This window comes from Taudactylus pleione, unplaced genomic scaffold, assembly GCF_031769625.1.
Source record: "Taudactylus pleione unplaced genomic scaffold, aTauple2 ptg000266l, whole genome shotgun sequence".
Taxonomy (NCBI): Eukaryota; Metazoa; Chordata; class Amphibia; order Anura; family Myobatrachidae; genus Taudactylus; species Taudactylus pleione.
This window is the reverse complement of record NW_028284668.1, coordinates 2,175,918-2,193,924: the sequence shown is the minus strand read 5'-3', so window position 1 is coordinate 2,193,924 and position 18,007 is coordinate 2,175,918. Positions and strand designations below refer to the sequence as shown.

Sequence of the window (18,007 nt, the reverse complement as noted above, 5' to 3'; positions counted from 1 at the left end):
GCATTTGAGGATTGGAGACACTGGTTGGAGGGGGCTAACCATGTGACTTCCGTTCTGACCAACCACAAGAACCTGGCCTATATTGAGTCTGCCAAGAGGCTGAATGATAGGCTAGCATGATGGGACCTGTTCTTTACCCACTTCAATTTTGTTATTTCCTTTCAACCTGGTTCCAAGAATTTGATGCCCTGTCTCATAGCTTTTCCATCTCCTAGTGTTACGGAAAAGACCATCATTCCGAGGTCCCGGATTCATCTTGCCTTTACTATAACTTTGGCTAATTCCCTTAGGCAATATCAATCTGAAGCTCCTCCTGACAAGCCACCAGGATTGCTGTTTGTTCCGGAAAAGTCTTGCAAGGCAGTCCTGAATGATTTCCACTCATCCAAAGCTGTTGGTCATCCAGGCATTTCCAGGACTCTTGAGATTCTGTGCCATTCTGTTTGGTGGCAGTCCATGTCTCGGGATGTTTGAGAATTTGTAGTGGCCTGTGACATCTGTTACAAGAACAAGACTCTCTGAACTATTTCTACTGGTCTCTTGTGTCCACTACCTACTCCTTCGAAACCTTGGACCCATATAGCCATGGACTTCATGGTGGATCTTCCCTAATCTTCTTGTTGTTCGGTCATCAGGACCATTGTGGATCAATTTTCAAAGATGGTACATTTTGTTCCTCTCAGCAAATTGCCTTCAGCTAAGGAGTTGTCAGTGCTCTTTATCCAACATGTGTTTAGACTCCAAGGACTTCCGTCAGACATTATCTCGGATCGAGGTACCCAATCTGTTGCTTGGTTTTGGAGATGCTTTTGTGCAGATTCAGGTATCATTGTTAGTCTATCATCTGGATACCATCCACAGTCCAATGAACAGATGGAGCGGACCAATCAGTCCCTGGAGCAGTACCTTCATTTTCATGTGTCAAAATAACTGGGTTACTCTTTTACTATTTGCTGAGTTTGCTTACAACAACTCCTGCCATTTGGCTTCTTCTCTATCTCCTTTCTTCTGCAATTCATCCTAGGAGTAATTCCTTTGAAATAACATCAACCACAATTTATCCGTCCTCATCTGTTTCCAAGTTACGATCAGTCTGGAAGAAAGTACACCATTCTCTTCTCCAAGCATCTGGTCATTCTAAGGTCTGGGCTGACAGACATCGCAGGCCCTGTAATTTCAAAGTGGGAGACTTAGTCTGGCTATCCTACAAAAACATCAATCTACACCAGAGATCACAGAAGTTGGGTCCCAGGTTCATTGGTCCATTTAGAATTATTTATTAAGTTAATCCTGTGGCATTTTGACTGAAGCTACCCTGGTCTCTCAGAATCAATAACACTTTCCATTGTTGTCTTCTGAAACAGGTTTTCTATTCCTCCAGGTTTTCTTTGATGCGTCCAGTCAGGCTTCCACCAGTGCTTGTTCAAGGTCACCAGGACTTTCTTGTGGAAAAAATCCTTGACTCAAGAATTTCACAAGGTGGCCTTCAATTTCTGGTCTGCTGGATCTTTCTGAAGTCCAGGAGCGCTCCTCTGGTATGGACCTGAGGAGCACTCCTGAACTTCAGAAAGATCTTTACATGCTCCTACATTGCAGAGAAAATTCTTTGAGAACTTTCCAGTCAAACCAGGGTCTAGGGGTTCCTTAACCCATCATCAAGGGGGGGTACTGTTAGGATCTGTGGTTAGCAGATTATCTTGGTTGTGTTTGGATCAGTGTTTAGCTCGTAGCCTGTCATTCCTGTCTGTCTGTGTGCTGATCTCATGTGTTCTTTAATTACTGTCTGTCTGTGTGCAGTTTCAGATGCACTCTGTCGAAGCTGGATGATTGGCTGAGATCAGATCTTTGAAAATATCTGAAGATGCCATGTTTGCGTTGTCTGCACGACGCCATCTGGTGTAGTCAGTATAATATCATTGTTTATGGTACTATTTTGCGTTGTGTACATCTGCCGTGTTGCTGCACACTGTTAAAGTCTTTACATAATAAATGTGCACGGATACAATTATGTATTTAAAGACTTTATATATATTTAAAAATGCAAGGTTTGGTCAGTGCTGGGAGACAAGTTCTGTGGGCATGTCTGTGACTAGTAATTGAAAAACACACAGATACTGTGAGGTGCAGACGAGTGTTTAGAATGAAACATTGTCTTTAAGTCTGACTATCATTGTATGCCTAAAGGAACTAGCATATACTGGGTCCGAAGCTACTACATGCCAATGTTTGCGTATAGCTCCAGACACAATAGACCCTGCAGTATCAAAGGTAGTGCAGACAACAAAGGGATCCTGCACTTGTTTCTTCTGCGAGTTATTACCCTCATTGAAAATCTGTCTCGCTCTTGTAAGGCATTTGTTAACAATTTTGGCAGAATATCAACGAACAAGAAAACGATCATACATCTCCTTCAGTTGAATCTCAGCTGTGTTTAAATCAGAATTATTGCGGAGAACTCTGATAAATTGAGATACTGGTAGATTGTCTTTTAACGTAGTTGGGTGATTTATATATAAATCCATGACACTGATGCACATTTGCACACACACACATTATATATATATATATATATATATATATATATATATATATATATATATATATATATATATATATATACTTAAACAATCGCATGTATATCCACAATGCGTGCATACATATACACAGTTGCTATTGTAAATATAAACACACACACAGCTCATGTTTGCACTGTACACAACCCCTGCACACAGCGCACCTTTTACGCTGCATGTAGACGCACAACGCATACTTACATATAATCATAAATATACACTCACTCATGAAAGGTTCTTTTACATTAAATGTAATATTAGAGGTTTTAGTAGCATATAATTATGTTATGAAATGTATGTATATAATATTTAAGGTGTACAACATGGCATGTTTGGTACTATACTGACACCCTGTTTATTTCCAGATATTCAAGTCTATCAGCGAGGGAGTCGCATCTTGCGTTCGATGGTTATGGATCATAGGAAATTATTGGTTAGAATGTATACTCTGTATGTAGTGTCTTAAACCAATTAAAGAAAGACAATGTAATCTCAAGAGACTGTGGAGAATTGGGACATACCCCTAGTGAACTGTCCTATGAACTACAGCGTACTGCAAAGACCAAGAACCAATGGAATTATGTTTGTCTGTCTACATTGTTGTTATCATGATCCGTTAGTGTATAAGACCACAGGCTTCTGGAGTGACGACTGTTTACTGGGACTGGTGCGCATGCATATGTATCAAGCTGTACCTTTTGTATTTAATTGTCTTTGCGCTAATTGTGATAGATCATAGCGTGTAACTTACTTTTTGTTGCAATAAGAACTTTTTGTGCTTTGGAAACACAGTTGGGCTGGAAAGCAATTATTTAAAGTGCGACAGGTAACGCTAAATAGTGTCTTGCAATTATTTATGGGTAACGACAATACGGTATTCATAACGCTAATTAATTGTCTTGTCTGTATGCACACTAGTCTATCATTAGGGAGCCTTGCAGGGTTGCTCTGATTGGGCCCTGTATCTGTTAAATTTCAGCCAGCCCTTCACTCCATGCCATTGATAGAGTATTCATGTTTCTGGTTCTGGCTTAGTCTCCTGTCACCCAATTGAGCTCCAGTTCTCCTTTCTATTGTTTTGCGTTATTCTGCCATTTGTTTCATCCAGGCGGCACGGTTCACTTGTCATCTACCTGCCATTAGTCTCATCTTGGCGGCACAGTTCACATACCTGTCCTCTGCCATTCGTGTCATCCAGGTATCATGGACAGTACTCTGTGTCCAAAGTATGCAGCTCAGCCGGCGCTGCTTCTGTGAACCTGGCAGCACAGGCTGCATCACAGCATCTGCTGCCTGTGTCAACCCGGCGGTACAGGCTGCACTACAGCATCACCTGCTTGTGTCAATCTGGTGGCACAGGCTGTATTATAGCTACAGCTGCTTGTGTCAACCTGGTGGCACAGGCCACCCTCCAGCATGTTCAGCACACTGTCCAGCGTGCCAACGTCAGTGACTATATTATTGTACAGATCTTCATCTGCCACATCTTGCCAAGTCGTACCAGCCCTCAAGGCTGCTGCACAGCCCAAAGGTTGCATCATGCTGATGGCACACAGGCCGCTACCAGCCAAGTCATACCAGCCCTCAAGGCTGCATCTTGCCCAATCTTTCTCATGGCCCATTGGCCACTACTAGCGAAGAATTACTAGCCCACAAGGCTACTACATGGCCCAAAGGCCGCAACTTATTCCACGGCCCACAGGCCAATACCTGCCAAGAATAATCAACCCTCAAGTCTGCTACACGGCCGCAGCAAGCCAAGTTATCCAGTTCTAAAGGCTGTTACTGGACTGAGTTAATGAGGTACCTCTATCCTTAACATTTACTCTGTGAGAGAACTGAATCTGCAGTTAACCACATGGTGTGATGGCATACCATATCTGTAGTACACAAGGAAGACGTCAGAATGTCATCGCTTCTTGAAGTTTGAGTGGCAAAAATTCAATAGGTTTTGTCAAATTTCATATCATGTCTAAGAAGCCTTAATGGGACATGTGAAACAGTAAGGTTTTTGTCTATGGAAAAAAATAAATAAATATATATTATAAGGGCACAGTCGTGCCCTTATATTAAGGCTGCATCTAAAAAAACAGATTTCTCCATAGAGAATTCTGAAGGGGGGGCAGGGTGTTCAAGGGGCTACACCTCAAAAGCTATAGGAGGTACGGATCTGAAATTTGTCATGGCCGGGTATAACTGACACTGGGTGCTGCATGCCAAATTTCAGTGCGGGTCGCGGTTGTTGGCAGAGCATGTGGGTGTCAGCAGGGGCGCGGGTGTTGGCGGCGGAGGGTCCAGCGGCGGCGGAGGGTCCAGCGGCGGTGAGGGCATTGGCGGCGGCCCTGGACTGGAGAGGATTCAGACCCCTACATCCATTATGCAGAATACGGCAGCGGCGCCCATTTCAAAAATGGCGCCTCAGCGCTATTTTTGAAATGCAAAGATGGCCGCCGCTAGCCAATCACGGCGGCCATCTTTGAATTTTAAAATGGGCGCCACTGCCGTAGTCGGCAGAATGGCTGGCGGGGACAAGACCTTAGATCCAGGCCCGCCGCCGAAACCCGAACAGGCGCCGGTCCCACAGCTGCCACTGACGATGACGTCGCGAGCCATGATTGGCGCGCTGCAGCCATCTTTGATTTTCAAAGATGGCCGCCGCGAGCCAATCATGACTCGTGATGTTATTGGAGGCGGCGGCACCTGCAGAGGACCATAGAAGCCCTGGGGAGGTGGCAGCCACCCACCAGGTGAAGACACCAGAATCCCTGGTGGGTGGGCACCCACCAGGTGAAGACGCTGAAGTCCTGGCAGTTTGGCGCCCACCAGGCGAAAACGCCGAAGCCCTGGCAGGTTGGCGCCCGCCGGGCGAAGACACCAGAAGTCCTAGTGGGTGGCGGCCATGCAAAAGAGCTGACACAGGCTGCCGCCCAATAGGTGAAGACGCCGAGCGAAGACACCGGAAGCCCTAGTGGGTGGCAGCCATGCAAAAAAGATGACACAGGCTGTCGCCCACTAGGTAAAGACATGGAAGCCCTGGTGGGTTGGTGCCCGCCAGGTGAAGATGCCGAAGTCCTGGCGGGTTGGTGCCCGCCAGGAGATGACACCGGAAGTCCTAGTGGGAGGCAGCCACGAAAAAGAGATATCACAGGCTGCCACCCACTAGGCAAAGACACCGAGCCCTGGCAGTTGGCGCCCGCCAGACGAAGACGCCGGAAGTCCTAGTGGGTGGCATCCACGAAAAAGAGCAATCACAGGCTGCTGCCCACTAGGTGAAGTCATCGAAGCCCTGGCGGGTTGGTGCTCTCCAGGTGAATACGCCGAAGCCCTGGCAGGTTGGCGCCCGCCAGGCGAAGATGCCTAAGTCCTGGGTTGGCAGCGGCCATGCAAAAGAGCTTAAAGGCCGCCATGCCCCAGGTGAAGATCTGTAAAATAAAATATTACAATATTGTGTTGTGTTATTTTAATAATTTTTTTTACAGGTGGCAGTGGGCCCTAAAGCCCAGCATGCTGGTACTTGTGGTTTTCCAAGTACCAGCATTCAGGGAGACATGCTGGGACCTATAGTTCACCTGCAAAAGAAAAAATTCTTTAAAATGCACCACACAACACAATCAACCCAGCACCCACCGCCCAGGGGTGCTGGGGATAGCCCCGGGCTATCAGCCTGGGCCTGGGGTGCCCTGAGGAGAGGGACCCCTTCATTGGGGGGGTCCCCAGCTCCTCAGGGATCCCCAGCCTGGACTGGCTAGCGGTCAGGGTTGATGTTGCAGCTGGGGGCCTGGTGAAAGGGCTCCCCTGGCTGTGGCATCAGCCCCCCATTAGAAATAGTCTGGTGCTGGTCCTAGAGAATACAAGGGGACCCTACCAACTTTTCCCCCCTGTATTTCCAGAACCAGGACTGGATCAGAGCCCAGTGCTGGTTACATAACCTATGGGGGAACCCTACGTCATTTGTCCCAGTACTTTGGCAACCGCTGGTTCTGACTAGACCGATGCTGGTTGTGCCTAAAAATGGGGGAACCCTGTCATGTGTTCCCTGCATTTAAGCACAACCATGACTGGCTGCCTGTGTTTAAAAAAAAAAATGGCATGGCCCCACCCCCCAGAAAACAACCAGCCCCGGGTTTTGGAGCCCGGGCTTTGGAGCCCCAGTATTGGTTGTGCTAAATACAGGGGACAAATGACATAGGGGTCCCCTGTATTAAGCATAACCAGCACCAGGCTTTTGAGATCCTGTCCTTGTTGCCAAAATACGGGGGACAAATGACGTAGGGGTATTTAGCGCAACCGGCACAGGGCTCTGAGCTGGTCCTGGTTCTGGAAATACAGGGGGAAAAATGCATAGGGCTCCCCCTGTATTTCCCAGAATCAGCACCGGACTCCGTCAAGCTGGGGGGTGATGCCACAGCCAGGGGAGCCCTTTCACCGGGTCCCCCAGCCGCAGCATCACCCCTGACCATTAGTCAGCCCAGGCCAGGGATCCCTCGGGAGTTGGGGACCCCCCCAATAAAGGGGTCCCCCTCCTCAGGGCACCCCAGGCCCAGGCTGATAGTCCAGGGCTATCCACGGCACCCCTGGGCGGTGGGTGCCAGGTTGATTATGTATAGTGTGGTGCATAAAAAAATATAAATATTGTCTTTTGCAATAGTACTACAGGTCCCAGCAGGTATCCCCCGCATGCTGGTACTTGGAGAACCACAAGTACCAGCAGGCGGGGTATTAAGGGCCTGCTGGCACCTATAGTACCCCTGCAAAAGAAATATTCAAATAAAACACACAGACACAGTCTTATAAATCTTTTATTTACCGGGACCTTCACCTGGAGCGCGGCGGCCAGTAATATCTTTTGTGTGGCCGCCGCACATCCAGGGCTTCAGCGGCATCTTCACCTGGAGCGCGGCGGGCAGTAAGCTCTTTTGCACGGCCGCCGCACATCCAGGGCTTCCCGTCGTCTTCTAGCTTCAGCTCCCCGGTAAAGTGTGGTGCATTTGAAAATATAAATATTGGCTTTTGCTGTGGAACTACAGTTCCCAGCAAGCCTCCCCTGCATACTGGTACTTGGAGAACCACAAGTATCACCATGCGGGCATTACGGGCTTGCTGGTACCTTTAGTTCCATAGCAAAAGTAATATTGAAAAAAACACACACACACACCATAGAAAAGTATAATTTTATTAAAACATACATGCACACACACATGCATACACACTATCTCACATACTCACCTATGTATCCCTGAAGCCAAACTGTCCTCTTCTCCAGTAGACAATCCAATGGATTACCTGTGAAATAAAATTCCATACTCACCTCCTCCTCCTATGCGTGGATCAGGTCCTCTTCACATAATCCAGGGTCTTGGGAAAAAAAAAGAAAACGGAGATAACCGGAGCTGCCCGATTGACAGCTCCGCCTGGGATTTCAGTACAGAAATCCCGTTTTGGAGCGCTCATTGGCTGAGAGAGGCGAGCCTTCCGCCTCTCAGCCAATGAGCGGTTCTCACCATTGAATTCAGTGGTGAGAACCGCGTGTGCCCTTTTCACAAATGGCGCTGAGGCGCCATTTTTGAAATTCAAAGATGCCCGCCGCGAGCCTATCACGGCTCGTGACGTCATCACTCCGCCCCCTCGGCTGGCTTAAATACAGCCAGCAGCATGAGCCCCATCCATGTAGTCGTCGGCCGGGAAGCTGGAGAGACCAGCTGAAGAATGAAGATGACGGGAAACCCTGGATGTGCAGCGGCCACGCAAAAGAGCTTACTGGCCATGTAAAAGAGCTTAAAGGCCGTCGACCTCCAAGTGAAGGTGCGGCATAATAAAATACTTTTAAAAACGGTGTTTGTTTTATTTTAATATTTCTTTGCAGGGGTACTATAGGTGCCAGCAGGCCCTTAATACCCCGCCTGCTGGTACTTGTGGTTCTCCAAGTAACAGCATGCGGTGGATGCCTGCTGGGACCTGTAGTACTATTGCAAAAGACAATATTTATATTTTCTTATGCACCACACTATACATAATCAACCCCTTAATACCCCGCCTGCTGGTACTTGTGGTTCTCCAAGTACCAGCATGCGGGGGATACCTGCTGGGACCTGTAGTACTATTGCAAAAGACAATATTTATATTTTCTTATGCACCACACTATACATAATCAACCCCTTAATACCCCGCCTGCTGGTACTTGTGGTTCTCCAAGTACCAGCATGCGGGGGATACCTGCTGGGACCTGTAGTACTATTGCAAAAGACAATATTTATATTTTTTTATGCACCACACTATACATAATCAACCCGGCACCCACCGCCCAGGGGTGCCGTGGATAGCCCCGGACTATCAGCCTGGGCCTGGGGTGCCCTGAGGAGGGGGACCCCTGGGCTGACTAATGGTCAGGGGTGATGCTGCAGCTGGGGGGCCTGGTGAAAGGGCTCCCCTGGCTGTGGCATCACCCCCCTGCTAGACAGAGTCCAGTGCTGGTTTTGGGAATTACAGGGGGAGCCCTATACATTTTTCCCCCCTGTATTTCTAGAACCAGGATCGGCTTAGAGCCCTGTGCTGGTTGCACCAAATACGGGGGACTCCTATGTAATTTGTCCCCCGTATTTTTGGCAACTAGGACAAGATCTCAAAAGCCTGGTGCTGGTTGTGCTTAATACAGGGAACTCCTACGTTGTTTGTCCCCTATATTTAGCACAACCAGTACTGGGGCTCCAAAGCCCGGGGCTGGTTGTTTCCTGTTGGGGGTGGCTACGCTTTTTTTTTTTTTTTAATTACACATTCAATTTTTAACATAAATGCGTAGATCTCACTGCTACATTCGTCCATCTGTGACTTATTGATTTGATTTTCTCAGGTGTATACTCACTACCAGTGAGCCCTCTGTCGCCCACTGATGCCCCTTTTGCACTGCACCCCTGCCACTGCTCTGCACCACTGCTGCTGCCACTACCCCACACGCCTACAGCCATCTCACACTCTGCACCTCCCAAACCCATATATCCCAACATTTAAAGATGTACAGGTCGCGTGCCCGAAAAGTGGGCATGGCTTGCTGTAAACGGGGCGGATCCTTGCAGCTTCCCCCGTTTTCGTCACTTTGGGGGCGTGCCCAGCACTCTCCAAGATGCTGGCCAGCCCCCAGGCTCTCCCTACACAAGAGAACAGATGCCGAGCACATGCGCACGGCATCTGTTCTCCTCCTGCACACCCGCTTACTGTAAAAGGGACGGAGCCCCATGGCTTCCCTGTTTTTGTCACTTTTGGGGCGTGCCCAGCACTCTCCGAGACGCTGGGCAGCCCCCCAGGCTCTGCCTGCGAACAGATGCGCACGGCATGTTCTCCTCCTGCACACCCGCCGCTCTGCTATGCAGAGCAGCGGTTTCTGCACCCCCCAACTCCCCCCCACCGCGGAACACTGTGGCACGCATGCAGGACAATCCCAGAAAGATGTGAGTGTCCCGCTGGAAGCGGGACAGTTGAGAGATATGCACACCAACCTCCTGTGTGCGGTCCCCCTCTTCCACCCTCTGTTGCCCACTGATGCCCCCTTTGCACTGCACTGCTGCCACTGCTCTGCACCACTGCTGCTGCCACTACCGCACACGCCTACAGCCGTCTCGCACTCTGCACCTCCCAAACCAACCCCCTGTGTGCTGTCCCCTCTTCCACCTGCGTTAGAGTACCATTTTGTTGCCCTTCTCCCCTGCAGGTAGCCCGGTTTGCTCATCCAAACCCTGATAGTTAATAAATTTTAAAAAAGCTATGAAATTCCATAGACATAAGACCTTACGGTTTCACATGTCCCATTAAGGCTGCTTAGACATGATCTGAAAATTCACAAAACCTATTGATTTTCTGCCACTCAAACTCCAAAAAGCAATGAAATTACGATCATTAAGGCTGATGCCTTAATGGAAGTGTTCCTTTAGCAATACAGATATGGTAATGCCATCACACCCTGTGGTTAACGGCAGATTCAGCACTCTCACAGAATGAGATTGCTGTCACTCACAAAATGGTGGAGCTGCTAATTCACAGAATTGTGTGCTCATTGGAATACACACATGCAGTCTATGCAACTGAGGTCGAAGCAGAGAATAGAGCTGTACAGATGGGATAAAAGTGGTGTGGATTGGGGAAGGAGACAGCAGCGTGGATAGGTGAGATACAAAGGCATGTAGAGGAGAGAAGGTTAAGCAGTACAGAGGGGGGGTTGCCAAAGTAATGCAGATGGGTGGAAAACAGTGGTGCAGATGGGGGAAACAGAGTGGCACGGTTTGGGGGGATAGCAACGTGGATGGGGGAAGCAAGTGGCATGGAGATGGGAAGACAGACAAAGACAGATTGGTGTGGATAAGGGAATACAGACTAGCACAAATAGGAGAACACCCAACTGTAGGGATTTGGGAAGAGTAGTGCAGGTACGGGTAGGAGACAGAGTTGCACAGTTGGGGGGGACAGAGTCATAGGCACACGCAGGGGGGGGTTCCGGTTGCCTGGAAACCCCCCTCCCCAGCCCATAACCACAATAGAAATTGTAAAATAATAGAATTTTACTGCATGTTCTTCTCAGAATCACAAATTAAATAAATAGCACCCCCTGTTGATCTTTTAATATGTGTCAGCCAGTATTAAATACACCTGTGCACCAACTAGGAGATCTGGAAAACATGCAGTTAGGGGTGCAATGCTATAGACCATCAATAGGGTAAATTATTAATATAGTATAATACACTATTCAGTGCATAAGAAGACCAATATGTACATATATGCCCAGGGTAGTGCTAGGTTCTTCTGCTGCACCCCCAGACTCCCAGACTTGCTCCAATGCTCTGGAGTGGAGCCCCCATCTGAAATAAAAACATTTAGCTCAGGCAGGATGGCCTTACTGCCTCATTTAATAGATTACAGGGATCGCTGGTCTTGGATATGCTGGAATTATGATGCACATTACACTTTGTATGACACATATTAAAGATGGTTAAGTGCTAATTATTCATGGACTGGCCACACTCACTCTAAAATCAAGCATTTGGAAACCCCCCTCTAAAAATCCTGCGTTTGCCACTGAGAGTGATGCACATGGAGGAAAAAAGGGTGCCACAGAGGAAAGGAAGACAGCGGCATGGCTTAGGGGAAGGCAGTGGTGCAGAAGGAGACAGAGTGGCACGGATGCAAGGCGGTGCAGATGGAGAAAGACAGATTGGTACGGATGCAAGGCGGTGCAGATGGAGAAAGACAGATTGGTACGGATGCAAGGCGGTGCAGATGGAGAAAGACAGATTGGTATGGATGAGAGAACACAGACTACCATAGTTCGGAGACCACACAGCAGTAGGGATTGGGGAAGACAGATTGATGTGGATGGGGAGGAAGACAGAGTGGTGCGGGTGTTTCGGGGAGACAGAGTTGCACAGTTGAGGGACCAGAGTAGTGCAGATGGAGGAAGAAAGAGTGCCACAGATGAGAGAAAGACAGCAGCATGGCTGTGGAGATGGCACGGATGCAGGGCAGTGTGGCTGGGGAAAAACATTGGTGCGGATGAGGGAACACAGACTATCACAGTTGGGAGACCACACATAGACAGAGTATGATATATTTAAAAATAAGGGAGCTGAACGTGTATTCTAAATGAGATAAATGCATGCAGTGAGAAGGATGTGGGAAGCCAGTGAGATTGTTTTGGTGATCAAATGGGAAGATTGTGGGCACTGAGTGGGATGTGGGAGCCACATAACTGCTTTGACCTCAGTTGCATAGACTGCATGTGTGTATTCCAATGAGCACACAATTCTGTGAATTAGCAGCTCCACCATTTTGTGAATGACAGCAATCTCATTCTGACCACTATCGAGTAAAAAAATGGCAGGTGACGTGTACTATGACGCTGCCTGTTAATAATGCACACCTCTAAAACGGCGTTGAAACACTCAGGCACGCCTGCGTTCGCACCTCCACTCCGCCGTTTTTACTGGACTGCCCCTGTTACCACCCACAAATGGCCTCTCCTGTCACTCACTCTGCTGGGCTGGCTTTGCTGTACGAGCGAGGGATCTGCGAATGCATCAGTCTTGGTCATCAGTAGACCCAGCCGGTACTGAAAGTGACATTCTTGCTTTTTTTTGTGGACTAAGCGGTGCCCTCCAGTGGCCTGCGCCCCTAGACAGCCGCCTAAAGCTACCCAATGGTAGCACCGGCCCTGAATACAGGTGCTGGCATGCTCTGGATGGAGAAGAGTATGATGAAGGCATAAAGCATAGTTGAGAAGCTGGGTCAAAACCAAACAGACAAGATGGTACCAGGGAGCAGACATATGCGGGTCATGGAGGATAGCCAAGGGTCAGACCAGAATACCAAGCATAATACCAGGGAGCAGACAAAGTCGGGTCATGAACAAGCCTAGGTCAAGAACAGGAAGTAGAATCACAACAGGAACACTAGAGTAAGGTTTGGGAGCCTATACTCTGGCAAAGAAGAAGTGTCCAGGCTTCTCCTTTATATAGGCTACTTTAGATTTGACATCACTAATGATGCCCCTGTGCCTTCAAGAAGGTTCCTGAGAAGTGGGTGCAGCCCTATGGGAGATGCGGCCATGAGGAGGAGCTGCAGCCAGCAGCACAGCAGGAGCCAGGGATCAGTGCCGCCTGACTGGGTAAGAGAGCGTCAGGATTTTGCGTGTTGTGACAAAGAGGAGTTGAGCAGAGTAAGAGGTTCCCTTGCTAACCATGTAGCAATATACACATGTAATAAAGGTAATCCTCATGGCTTTTTATTCTCATACAGTGCATGAGGCTAAACCGAGAAGTATTTCAGATGGCAAACAGAAAAGCTTACTTTATAAAAAGTAATGGTTCTAAAGTGACATGAGGTTGAACTTTCCATGTGACATTGACACTTTTGCACAGTAGCCAGTTTTCTGCATTACTTCAAATTTAGATGCATGCCTAGGGCCTGATTCAGACGTGCATGCTATGTGTACCTCTGAATCAGACTCCTAGTGTGTAGTGGTATCACCCAAGAGAGGACAGACATGCATCTTGATATACTGTATGTTATAACCAGGACAACATTTTTGGTATGGAACCAATCTGTAAACCATATTAATAAGTTATTTTACAATATATGGGTTTAATAAGATACATTGTTCTCTATAACTTGCATGTACAGATTCCATTTAACATTGTTAATTTTTTTTGATATGTACAGTATATAAATTATTGATATTACATTGAAAAAATTATTTTAAAATTCTAAGATACAGTATTGTCTAAACAGCATCAAGATCCAGTTCGCTCTTTTTCTTGTTTTCTTTTCTTCTAGCACTCCATTCTTTCTACAACCTCCGAACCTCCGCATTCCCTTCACATCCCCTTTGCATTATGAGTTTAAGCTCCAAAGTAAACTGACTATATATACAGCCTGTAAACCAGGTCCTGTTGGCAGAGATGTGTGCATTTTCAGGGGTTACATACTCATTGCCTCCCTGTGTATTAAAGTAAACACTTATAAAAGTTGCTGTGGGGACCCTGCAATGAAATATTTTAAGAAGATAAAACTGTAAAATGGTGAACTGTACATCTGTTTGTGTTTCTCTTTAATGTCTTAGGTAATAGATTGTGCAACATTCTCTTCTAGGATCAGCAACAATATGTTGGGACCCAGATGTGTGCCAGATGGTTTAGTTTTTCACTCTTTCGCAATCCTGTTTCCATTGCCTAGTATCTTAACATTTGTCTATGTATCTTTCTATTGCCACTGTGTAGGTTTCTAGTTTTCTGCCATCCTCCTGCTCTGTAGCTTTTAGGAAAATGATCTGATTATCCATTAATTCAGTCTAAGTTATCCTTAACTCACAGTGGTCACTAGCTCAATATATGTGTTGTCGTTCTTCCGTGAACAGACTCATCCAGTGAGCCCGGAATATAAACACTGGAACAGCAGCACTCACTACAGTCACCACTGTGCAGGTAGATAATATCAATATAATATTATCTACCTGCACAGTGGTGAATTTTTTTGACCTGAGTACCACCGTTCCAGTGTTTATATTTTAGGCTCACTGACTTGTGATGTTGTCCTGAGGAAGGGTGTAATACCCCTAAATGTTGACTCACATTAAAAACCCTATGCTGAGGATATTTGATTTATCAGTCTCTGAGTGCCGTCTCTAAATTTGGATTATATATATATATATATATATATATATATATATCTTTCAAAATACCGGCACTCGTAAATAAAAGAGCAAAATATATCCTGCTGAGGTGCTCACCCTGGGGCTATGAACCCCTCCACGTAATACCAAATGACAAAGTGGCACTCTCAGTTCATTTTCAGTGAAAAAAATTCATACTTTACTGTATCAGTGCATCAACGTTTCGGAGTCCAAGCCCCACATTCAGGACACAAAATAGTGAATAATAAATAAAGCAATTTATACTTACAGGTGAGTGGACATTTCCTGCAGCATGCCGACCAGATCCCCGGTGTTTGGCGTCCATCTTCCGGTTATTGCGATGACATCACAACGGAAGTAACGCTAGCTGGGTCCACGGACTGGCTCAGCTGGTAGGAATCACAGTGCATGTACATTAAAATAGTGTCAGATGTCCTAGAAAAACAGACAACACAATAAAAATATAAATACATATAAAACGGCCTAATCACAGCAATACCTTATTGTATCAACTTAATAATAAACAACAAACATATATAAGTCTTAAACATTCTTTTAAAAAAAGTTCTCAAAAGTCGTGATCTATTATTATTACAGGATCGCCATCTAGTGGTGAAAATATGGACTAACATTCTATATATTGAAAACAGAATCAGTTGTCCATTCTACCTTGTAATATCATTCTATATTTAATGAATACAATATGAAAACTAATCATTCATTGTTACCTACAAGTTTCAATTGCATATCAATTATTCTACATTCAAAATAATCTATCAATAGCGTTAATCTCACCCATAAAGCGGGGCAATTTTTGCAATCTCCCAATTAAATTTTATAAGAAACAGTTAAGATTGAGCGCTTCATTTAAGCCATATGGTGTAGTCTTTTAGCCCTATCACCACCCCTGATTGTCCAAGGGACATGGTCTATCATGCGATACCTTAAGGCAGCCATAGAATGATTGGCTTCCATGAAATGTGGGGCTACTGCCTGCTCACTATTACCTTGTGTTCTGGGCCATCCCTTCTTTAAATTGTCTGTCTTGCCCACGTAGTTTAACCCACATGGGCAAGACAGGAGATAGACCACAAATTTAGATGTACAAGTTAGGGAATGTTTAATTAAATAAGTTTTACCTGTATATGGGTGTTGAAATTTATCACCCGGTATTAAAAAACTACATGTTACACACCCCAAACATTTGTGGCAACCCGCTTTTCTAGCCAGAAAATTGGTGCATATTGGATTCATTTTGGCTATGTCTATGCATACCAGTAGATCCTTTAAATTAGGTCCCTGGTGTAACTATGCAATAAAAGACTGTCCTTTCACAGTCCAAGCTGGGGATCCGTTGTCACTATCGGCCAAAGATGTTTTGCCCATTTAGTGATTTCCTTGCTTTTATAGGTAAAGCGATTAACCCATGATATACAATTTGCTTTAGATCGGTTGCTGCTTTTTTCTTGCAGCAACACAGATCTGTCTATCTCAGCAGCCTTCTTTTTAACATCCTCATTCAGCCTTTTTTGATAGCCTCTGTCTAGAAATTTTTTTTGCCATTTCATTTAGTTGTTCCTCTTTTACAATGGGATCACTATTGATATGGCATACTCTAACAAATTGTGAAAAAGGCAAACTAGCCACTGTTGATCTCGGGTGACACCCCTCATATTTTAATAAAGTGTTTCTGTCTGTTTCCTTGGAAATTAATTTAGTATTGATTTTGTTAGTTCTAACACTCAGATTAACGTCTAAAAAATTAATATTATCATGGCTGAACTTCAATGTAAGCTTAGCTGGGCTGGAAGACAAGTTGTGTTTATCAATTATCTGTTCTAAAGCATTACTGGGTCCCATCCATAGAATTAGAAGATCATCTATGTAACACCAAAATTTTAAAATATATTGACTGACTTCTATGGAGCTGAAGACTACCATGCCGAGAAACCCTGGCCGTGACAAATACAGACAGTCACTTAAACATATAAAATGATTAACCCTGCAAAACACGTACCATGGTGTACTCCACAAACTCGTAGTCGCACAGAGCTAACTGGCGTCTTTTCCCAATACCCCAATACTTACACACTGCACACTTACATAAAAAGGTTCCCTAGCATTAAAGTGTGATATTCAAGGTTTATTCAGTATTAGTAATGTTGTAAAATAAATGTTATTTGATATCTAAGGTTTAGTACATGGTAAGCAGACTGTGTTTGGTGTCAATCTAAACCACTGTGTCTTTGCAGATTTCCGGTATCATCGGTGAGGAGATCGCAACATGTGTCTGCAAACTATGGATCATAGAGAGTTAAACATTAAAATGTACTCTGTAATGTAGCCAACTTAGATTTATTATGCAGCAGGAAATAGGACACAAAGAGTGGTGGAGGCTAGATTGGGACCATACGAACTGACCTATGAACTATACTGTAACAGAAGAACCAGGAAGAAGAACCAATGGAATCATGCCAATCTGTTCTATTGTATTGCTTATCTCTGTAAGGGTATATATGTGGGCTCTCTGAAACTGGATCTCAGTCTTCTTGCTTTGCTGTTGATGGAGGTTTCTTCTTTGATGCCGGGATCTGGATCCAGAGCGCATGCGTATGTAACGACTGTACCTTGGGTCTGTATAATTTATTTGCGCTAATTGTATTTAGATCACAGCATGTAAATATATATGTTTTTATGTTGAATAATAACTTTTTGTGCTTTGGAGCCACAATCAAAGTCTGAAAGCAATTATTTCTTGTGCGACTCATAACGTTAAACAGCAACAATTATTTTAGAGTGTATAGGTAGGTAGGTAGGAATCGACAGTTGGGGGCTCGCAGTGTGAAATCACGCAACCGGTCACTCAGTAGCAATCGGTCAGCGATCACTCAGCAAAAGGGTGGAGGCGCCATAGCAGGAAAGAATGCATTGTGCCTTCGAAAATCTGCTACCACTTTGTTGCTGAGAGTCCGCTACCCATTATTGTGTGGTTCAAGGAGCGCTGATTAGAATCCAGGGAGAAGGGAGGAAAAAGTTTGTTTTCCTTTGTTGATAGAATTTCAAGTTAAAAAGGGGAAGTCGCACAGTAGCGTAAGGGTAATAATACGTTTTGTGTAGTAGTCGCATTATTGTGTAAGCGACTAGTCGCACAATAGCGTATACATATTTCCTGTATTGCTGTCACGTGTTTCAAACAAAGCCGTTGAGATTGCATTGTGATATTGATAGATAGCATTGTTGTAAATATCTTGATCAGTGTTGCCAT

General features: G+C 45.6%; 1 long non-coding RNA gene across 4 annotated transcripts in view; it reads right to left on the bottom strand.

Moving 5' to 3' along the window:
* LOC148513937 (uncharacterized) overlaps positions 1-15,085 on the bottom strand; it is an 80,492-nt gene extending 65,407 nt beyond the window's left edge. For 3 of the 4 annotated variants that reach the window (XR_015880129.1, XR_015880130.1, XR_015880132.1), the window contains exon 1: positions 15,011-15,085. This is a non-coding gene — a long non-coding RNA (uncharacterized LOC148513937). The remainder of the gene's footprint in view (positions 1-15,010) is intronic. The other variant, XR_015880131.1, reaches the window with a different exon arrangement.
* Positions 15,086-18,007: the final 2,922 nt, after the last annotated feature.